This window comes from Hydra vulgaris, chromosome 09 (genome assembly GCF_038396675.1).
Source record: "Hydra vulgaris chromosome 09, alternate assembly HydraT2T_AEP".
Lineage (NCBI taxonomy): Eukaryota > Metazoa > Cnidaria > Hydrozoa > Anthoathecata > Hydridae > Hydra > Hydra vulgaris.
Genome location: NC_088928.1, coordinates 21,063,585 through 21,073,556, shown reverse-complemented (window position 1 = coordinate 21,073,556; position 9,972 = coordinate 21,063,585).

Sequence of the window (9,972 nt, the reverse complement as noted above, 5' to 3'; positions counted from 1 at the left end):
ATTATGTATTACTTCCGTTCTAAAAATTTTAATTTTTATTACTAAAAACGTTTTTCAACAACAAAGTTGTCATCCTCAGTAGTATAATACAACAGTTTTTAGTAATAAAAATTAAAATTTTTAAAACGGAATAAATACATAATATAAAAACAAAACAAAAGTTTTTTTTTGAAATTTTGAGAATTTCGAATTTAGAAGAACTTTTACTATAGATGGCAGCATTGTGTACTTTCATTGTTATAAATTCAAAAAATTTAAATTTTAGTAGGCTTAGGCTACTGCAAATGCATTAAAAAATTTTTTTTAATGAAATATTAACATTAAGAAATTAAATTGTATGCAGAGCAGACAAAGTAAGTCATTATATTAATTTTATGTTTCAAAACTTTTGTAGACTTACATTGTTATTGTTTTAAATCCCAACCCAAGTATAGTAGATAAATCTGAAGAAACTTTTATGGACATTTCAAAAGAAAGCTCATCAAATTCAGTGTGGAAATATTTTCTACGAGGGAAAACAAATCAGGTGGCGAAATGCATGCAATGCAAGCAAGTTTTAAAGATATTGGGTGGATGTACAACTCCCATGCACACACATCTTCGTTCTAAACACAACACAGTTTTGAACAAGCGAAAGTTTGATGAAAATACAACAGCTTCTACATCTGACAGTAACGATAGTGTTGTGAGCACAACCAGAAAAACGAACACGATCATTGATTTTTACAAGTCAAAAAAAGATGAAACTTTACCTGCCGTAGTAGCTAGAATGATTGCTTCTGATGGTTATGAAGAGGTAGATGAAGATGATTATGAGAGTGTCCTAGATCTGGACTCTGATGAAGAAGATTTAAGTGATGATGAAGGAATGCAAGTGGGGACGAGAAATGAATGTGATGTAGAAATTACTGAAAAGTTTACATTGCGAAATGTAATCATGAAAGTTCGGGTAATTGTTCGAATGTTTCGACGTTCCCCTTTAAAAAATGAAGTGTTGCAAAAACATGTGAAGGAAGATCATGGAAAGGAATTGCAGCTATTGCTTGATTCGAAGACTAGATGGAGTAGCCTTATGTCCATGTTAGAACGTTTTAATCTTTTGAAAAGTTCAATAAAAAAGGCAATAATTGATATCAAAGCGGATACATTTTTGAATGATTCAGAATGGAATATAATATCTACAGTTTTTAGAAATTTGAAGCCTATAAAATTAGCCGTAGACGCGTTATGCCGTGCTGATGCAAATTTACTTTCTGCTGATGCAATATTACGTTTGTGTTAGAAAATTTTGATGAGAATGAAGAAATTGGCCGTGAAATGAAAAAAGAGTTTGAAGTTCAAGTTAATCGAAGAAGAACTGTGGTATCCGATGTTCTTCAATACTTGCATAATGGGGGTAAAACCAAAATTCACAAGAACATTTTGCGTCGCTCGAAAACTGAAATAACCAAAATTATCCCTAATCCAAAGACTTATTGGTGAAGTAGCATTAGAAATAGACCCGACAGTATCTGAGTCTACTAAAATGGATGACGATAAACCTATCGAATCATTGGAAACTCAGTTATTCTTGCAGGAAATTCTTCAGCAAAAGATAAAGGAATCACTCTCGGAATCACGGTCAAAAGTTCTACAAAAATCATCGATTCATTCCAAAATTCGCAGTGAAATGAAATTTTGGGATGAAGGGGGATCCCGCGGAATGCTTTTGGAAGATCTTTACAAAAGTTTATTAACAATTCCACCAACTAGTGTGGAGTCAGAGCGCGCTTTTTCCGCTGCAGGAGCATTTTCAACAAAAATTCGATCAAGGCGTTTATTTATGTAGTTCAAAAATATTTTAATATGAAATATTTCCTTATTTTGTAATTTGTTTTAATTTTATTGTTTTGAACTAAATACATTTATGTTAAAAAATAATGTACTTTCTTTTCTTTATATTTTTTAAATTCTTCTATAATAATTCCGGAATTAAACCGGAATTCCGGATTTCATCTCCTGTAATTCCGAAATAAATTCCGAAAAAAATCCGGAATTCAGTTTTTTACAAAAAAATGGATTCACTAACCTGGACGTTTTGAGATAAAAGCTTCCCCCATATATAACAATACACTCCTGCACCCATTTTCAGCATGATGGTGCACCCTGCCACCAGACTGCTGCTGTCGAAAGCTGGTCGAATGAGGAAGGGGTTCAGTTGCTTGGTTCATGGCGTGGGTCAAGTCCAGACTTAAACCCAATTGAAAATATGTGTAGAATGATGAAGCAGAAGGTTAGTCAAGAAGATCCAACGTCAGAGAAAACGTCAAGATGGATCCATGGTAAAAAAAATGCATAAAAATGATTTTTTTTTAATAATGTTTTTATCAGAAAAATTACCTATCTTTTAGAAGAAAATGATTTTTAATCATTGTTTACATTAAAAACCTGTTTAAAACAATAAAACTGTCAACTTTTATTAACAATTGTCTATAGCAACGCGCATAGCAACCACAACTGGTTGTCAATTTCTACTTTTTATCTTCTATAAAAATCTAAACAATTGATATCTGTATTATTTAAAAGTATATCCACTATCTTTTAAAATATTCTGTTTTTATGTGTTTCTGTTGTTTTGTTTCTATTTTGCTCAATGAATATCTTTACTATTATATTAATTTCTGTTTCATTTTTCTTTATTTTTTCGAATGTAGTAATCTTAGAATAACAATATCTCAAGATTCGCAAATAGTTAAACGTTTAAATTTTCACGATTTATTATACTTTAAAGTAGTGCCTGAAGCAGAATCTTCAACCAAAACATTTTTTTTATCGAAAAATATGTTTTTCCGTGTCAACTTTTAGATTATTCATCAATTTAGCAGTCATTCTGAAACGAAATAAAAATATAGAAAAAACCTGATTCAGGCACTTTATTAATGTGTTAACACCAATTTATAAAATTTGTAGCTTATTAGCACAAGGATTTTTCAAGCATAAGTTGTTTTACATATCTCGTGGATCCACCTTAATAGACGTCATCAATCATACCAGTATAACATCTGAGTACTGTAAATCTTTAGCCTGTTTTATACTTAGGTATAATAGTAATTAGTTCGAATAGAGGCTGTTCTGAAGGCCAAGGGACACTATACTAAGTATTGAATCACGAGATTGTAATTGCTGTAGTTGTTAATAAATAACATAAAACGTGTTTTTGTTTCATTATAAGTAAAAAAAAAATTATTTCACAAATTAAGATGGAATTCTTATATAAATAATGAGGTGATTCCAAACATTTAGCCACAACTGTATAAATATATATACATATATATATATATATATATATATATATATATATATATATATATATATATATATTTTTTTTTTTTTTTTTTTTTTTTTTTTTCATATGTATTTTTTTAAAACGTACTTAAGTTTAATAATATATAAGAAAAGTTGAAAGAATATATTATTTTGAATAAATAAACAAAATTGATGAGGAAACATGAGAGATTTGTTTGTTTATTTATTAAAACGATGTGTCCTAACAACTACATCCAAAACAGGATATTCGAAAAATTCTGTTACAGAAATCAGAGCAACTGGCTCCCTTGAAGATAGAAAGAAAAGTGGTAGAACTCCTAAGCTAACAAAAGATGACAATAAATATTTAAAAACCCTATCTTTAAGAAATACAAAAAAAGCATCAACCGAGCTGTAGCCGTATTCTCATCTCTCCGTTAAGCTTAACGGAGCGTTAGTCAAAAACTTTATTAATAAAAAATTTAAAATTACATTAATAAAAAATTTATTTAAAATTATAATTTTTTAAACATAAATATTTTATTTTGGTATAAGTTTTATTTTAACGAATTTATATAAATTTTCGTCAATTCTTTACTTAGAAATATTGTAATGAAATTTTAGACAAAAGCTCCGTTAAGCTTAACGGAGAGATGAGAATTCGGCCGCAGGCAGAAGACATTAACACAGCAACTGGGAAAATTGTCCGCTCTTCTTTTATTCGACGGCACCTACATAAATTGGGATTAACAGGGTGTGTTACAATTCGAAAACCATTATTACGATGTGGCAATAAAAAAAAACGACTTAAATGTGCAAACAACACAAAGATTGTCCCAGGAAATGTTTAATCGGGTTCTGTACACCGATGAATCCAAATTCAAAATTTTTGGAACGAAAGGACGCCAATATGTTTGAAGAAGAACTGAAGAAGCCTATAAGCCCGAGCGTTTAAACCCTACTATTAACCACAGAGAAGGCTCTTTATAAATTTGGGGCAGTTTATCTTCATCTGGAATAGGTGATTTAATCAAAATAGGGGGGCGACTCACCAGGGAACGTTGTGTGGATTTTCTAAGGCACCATGCTGTATCGTCCGGAATGAGACTAATAGGTCATAATTTTATTCTGCAGCAGGACAATGACCCAAAACATTGTTCCTGAGCGGCAAAAAATTATTTAAATGAAATGGCAGAGGAAGGAGTACTGGAACTGTTCTAGCATTAACTAATAATAAAAGTATTAATTGAAATGAGTTGTATTCAAAAAAACAAAAAAAAGAAGACTGAGAAGAGAAAGTACAGCGTGTCAACTAATCCAAGGAGGCTGCTGTTTCTCCCAAAGTACACAATCAATGAGCTTTCAATGAACCAGCCAGTAACTATCAGAAATATTCAATAATATTAATAAGATACATCCAGTTTCTAAAATCTCTCAATTAGAACAAATAGTTATTATTTTTTATATAAGAATACAATAAAACATTGATAAAATTTAAAAATGGTCTATTTTATGCATTACCTATTTAATCTAATATCCCCCCTCCTAACTGTTTAAAATGAGCAAAAATTTATGTAAGAATAAAAAAGTCATAATGATAAATACTTGTCTACTTGTGTCTACTTGATCGAAAAGATTTTAATCTACTAAGTTGATAGTAGCCTGCCCTCAGAAGCATGAGAACAGGGATCTAATCTGCAAAGAGAGTTTCTACAAGAATTCGAAACAAAGATGTGTTGCCTCCGCTGTAATAGATGCTTGTAAGAAAGCAGGGTATAAGATTTTATCATCAATGAATCTAGTGTCAAGGATAAGATACTGAAGCTCCATAATAAGTACATAAATCTGCATCAAATCATTGAACTAGAACTCAAGCGATGGCAACTTCCTTAAAATACAGAATGAGTTTTCAAGATCATTAAGCAAGAGTTTTAAGATCATTAGCATTCACTGCGAACAGACGTGTTTTTTTTTTACTTACTGTTTATCAACAAAAAAAAAAATTTCAATATGGCTACTAAAAATTTTACATCTGCACAACTAAAAGATATTTTGGAAATTCATAAAAATACTATTATGAAGATGTTTAATGATAGAATTGAAAAACATGAAAACAAATCAAACTCAGTAATTGACGAGAACAAGGAACTAAAAAAGGAATTACGCGAAATTAATAAAGCTGTTGAATTTGTGAGTAATAATTTTGATAAAATAGTTGCTGATCATCAAACATCAAAAACATCATTGATAAATGAATATGCAAATACTAACATGATTAACAAATTGGCAGAACTTGAAGACAGAAGTCGACGCAACAACTTAAGGTTCTGTGGGATTGAAGAAATTGAAAATGAAAGTTGGCAAGACAGTGGAAATAAAATAAGGGAGTTTTTAAATAATAAACTTCAGCTACACAGAAAATTTGAAATTGAAAGGGCGCATAGAGTTGGGAAAAAATTACCTGAAAACAATAAAAAAAATAGATCGATCGTAGTAAGATATCTTAACTACAAAGACAAAGCCACGATATTAAGAAAATATACGACGATAAAATTATGGACTCAAAAGTTCTTTTACCAATTTTGAACTGCCGGGTTTTAATGTAATTTTATTGGCACGAAAAACAAATAATTTAAAATCTTATATTGTAAATTATTTATGTTAAAAATAATTTACAATATTTTACCCGGCATGACATGGGCATCACTGATGCTGATAAAGAGGTTTTAACGATTAAAATTTTAACCAATAAATTAAAAAATAAAATTCTAAGTTGTTGTATTCGCTCACCTTCAGGTGAAATTAAAAATTTTAATTCGTTTTTATGTAATGACGTTATTTAAAAAAGTAACCGCGAAAAATAAATTTATCTACTTATTGGGTGATCTGAATTTAGATTGTTTTCAATATCACGTCAATAATAACATTAAAAAGTTTTATAATGGCATTCTTGAAAATGGTGCGATTAGCAAATTGATTAGCAAACCGACAAGAATTACTTAATCAAGTGCTTCTTTAATTGATAATATTTTAACCACTGATGTTTTTAACGTATCCTTAAAAAAAAGGCATAATTAAAAATGACACATCTGATCATTTTCCTGTTTTCTTTTCTATAAATATAGATAATAAATTACTTCCTAATGAAAAACGAGTTTTTAAAAAGCGAATTTTTACAAATAAAAACCTTGAATCTTTTAAAGAGCAATCATCACTAATTGATTGGAACTTTATTAAAGCCTCTGATAATACAAACTTAGTTTATAACTCCTTTTTTTAAACTTTCTATGATATTTACGACACTAATTTCCCTGAAGTTAATTTAAATCTCAAAGCTAAAAGTATTAATAACATTAAAAAAATCGCCTTGGATTACAAAGGGTTTGCGTAAGTCTTCAAAAATTAAACAAAAATTATACATTAAGTAAAACAAATGAAAATAAAATCATATATAAAAATTACGCTAAACTTTTTGAAAGCCTCAAAAAAAATATATATATATATTATTTAAATTTACTAGATAAATATAAATCAAATTTTAAACGCACTTGGTTTATAATAAGAGAAATTACTGGCAGCAAAAAAAGGACATCTCACCCTCTGCCAAACATGGTTAAACATAGTTAGGAATTTTTATATGATAAAAGACAAATTACGGAAGAGTTTAATAAATATTTTGTGTCTGTAGGACCAAATCTTGCAAGAAACATTCCTAGAGCAAACAGTTTAATGAATGATCTATGTTTCCCTCTAAACTCTAACTTGAACATTTTTGAATTATCTTTTGAAGAGTTTGAAATTGCATTTAAAATGTTAAAATCTAACAAAGCAGTAGGCCCTGATGGTATTAACGGCAACATTATTGTAAGTTCATTTGATGTTTTAAAAGATAAACTCTTAAGGATTTTTTCAATATCAACTAAACAGGGAATTTTTCCACAAGCTCTAAAATTAGCAAAAGTCATACCAATATTTAAAGGTGGTGACATTGAGAATATAAGTAACTATCGACCAATTTCACTACTTTCTGTATTCTCTAAAGTTTTAGAAAGAATTTTGTACAATAAAATTTGTAATAATCTTACTATAAACAATTTATTATACAGCAATCAATATGGATTCCAAAAAAACAATTAAACTGAACATGCCATTTTACAATTTACAAGAAATATATTTGATTCATTTGAAAATTCTCAATTTACTTTAGGTGTTTTCATTGACTTGGCAAAAGCTTTTGATACTATTGATCACAAAATTCTTTTTAAAAAGTTGGAGTGGTACGGAATTAATGGAAATATATTAATTTGGCTTAAAAGTTACCTAAATAATCGGAAACAATTTGTTTATGCGGATGATAACGTATCATTTAATTTGTTAAATATTTCATGTGGAGTTCCTCAAGGATCCATATTAGGACCCCTCCTATTTCTAATATATATTAATGATCTACCAAAAGCTTTTAACCTAATGACAATTATGTTTCTTAATGAATCTAACTTATTTCTTTCTCATAAAAACATTTTTACACATTTTAGCAACATAAACATTGAACTAGCAAAAATTTCCGAATGGTTTCGATTAAACAAACTATTATTAAATATTGATAAAACTAAGTGGATTCTTTTTCATAATTATGGTAAAAAGCACCAGCTGCCTAGCAACTTACCCTTTTTTTTTATCGATAACATAATTATTATAAAAGTTCTAGTGACAAGATTTTTAGGTGTATATATCGATGAAAATCTTAATTGGAAAAGCCACATTGCTAACTTGTGCAATAAAATTTCAAAGAGTGTAGGCATTTTATACAAAATAAGAAACGTTCTAGATAAACATACCTTAAATCAATTATATTATTCGCTAATTCATTGCCATATTAATTATGCAAACATTGTTTGGGGTAGCACTTACAAAAGTAAACTTAAACCTCTCTATCGGCAACAGAAGCATGTAGCACGCCTTATAAATTTCAAGGACCGTTTTGCTCACGCCAAGCCTCTTTTATATGATATGAAAGCACGCAATACATCGAGGATACACTGCCAGAACGTACTAAGTCATTTTTCATTGTTTTGAAATAATGGCAGTTTAATGAAAAAAATTTTTTAAATGCAATGGTTTATATTCCCACTGTATATTTGGGAATGATCAATAACTTGGTATTATATAGAATATAAGGTCTGGTACGTTTTGGACGTGATAAAGCATATAATAACGAGTGCTTATGTTGACTTAACTCAAAACCAACAAAAAATGGCTTCTGGCAGTATACCCTCGATATATGAGTTAAATGTTTTTAATATTCTTTATTTTATGTATAAATGCAAGTCCCACCTATCACCCGTTTCTTTTCGTAACTTGTATTTACAAAGAGATAGAAATAAATATATTTTAAGGAACGATAATTTAATTCCACAACCATTTTTCAAACTAATTTAAAAAAATTTTTTATTTCATTTCGCGGACCATTTTTATGGAATAGTATAGTTCTAAATACTTCTAAAGATTTTTCTCAAGAATGTAATTTTGATTCTTTTAAACAAAATCTTAAAAGGCTCATTTTTTCAACTGAAAGTATACTAATCTACTTTTAAATTTTTAAATTTTTGAAAATCCCTTATCTAATTTATAATATTTATATTACGAACTTTATATACTTTTATTATTAAAATTTTGTAATAAAAAAAATTGAACAAAAATAAATAAATAACAAGAATATAAAAACGTTCAAATATTTTCAATAGCGGTTTCTCTGTGACAAGACCTGATGGTCTTCTTTGAGTATCCGCGTTCTTTATATTTATTTTTATTATTTATTTCTTAACGATATCTCGACTTGTTAACTTTTATTATTGTAATAATTTTTTTTTTTTTTAAATTGTAATAAATATTGTAATAAAGAACATAAAGAAAAAAAAAAAAAAAAAAAAAAAAGTTTTTAAAGGAGAGTAATACACTCTTTGATATTTCACTAGCAAACTTTGAGCAAAAAGTAAAGATTGTTTTTGTTCTGAGAATGCCAAAAAGGAGGATATTCAGTCGTATCTAGATCAAAAAGGAGGATATTCAGTCGTATCTAGATCAAAAAGGCGAGCAAAACGTGTATATTACAGAAGGACTGGATGAGTTACAAAATGCATTGCCAATTTAAAAATAAAAAATGCATTACCAGTTAAAAATAAAAATATTTGACTCAAGAGGATGGAGGTAGAGGATGGAAGTAGAATCACAACGAATGCAGTAAAACCCAATGAACTTGAGGTTTATTCTTGTTTATCTGGAAATGATTCTGAATCGGAGCTTAGTTTAGGTTCTTCAGATGATGAAGATTCTACCAAATTAAATCTAAAATAATTATAAGCATAAGTGCTGAAGATCTGGTTGTTTGTATTGCTGCAGTTTCTGACCAATACAGAGTAGCTAAGCGTCCAGAAACTTTATTAGTAGCATATTTGCAATATAGCTGGTGTAAATCTAGAAGATCTATCTATTAAAATCTATTAAAAAGTCCATAGAAAGAGATTTAAGAAGATTGAGATATTAGGAGATAAACTCAGGCAAGAAATTATAACTACTCTGAAGGGAAAAAAGCTATGTGTTCATTTTGATGGAAAGAGGAAGAAACAGATCGAAGAAGATCTAGTATTACATTCCCTGATATAGATGACACAAATGACATACTGCTAG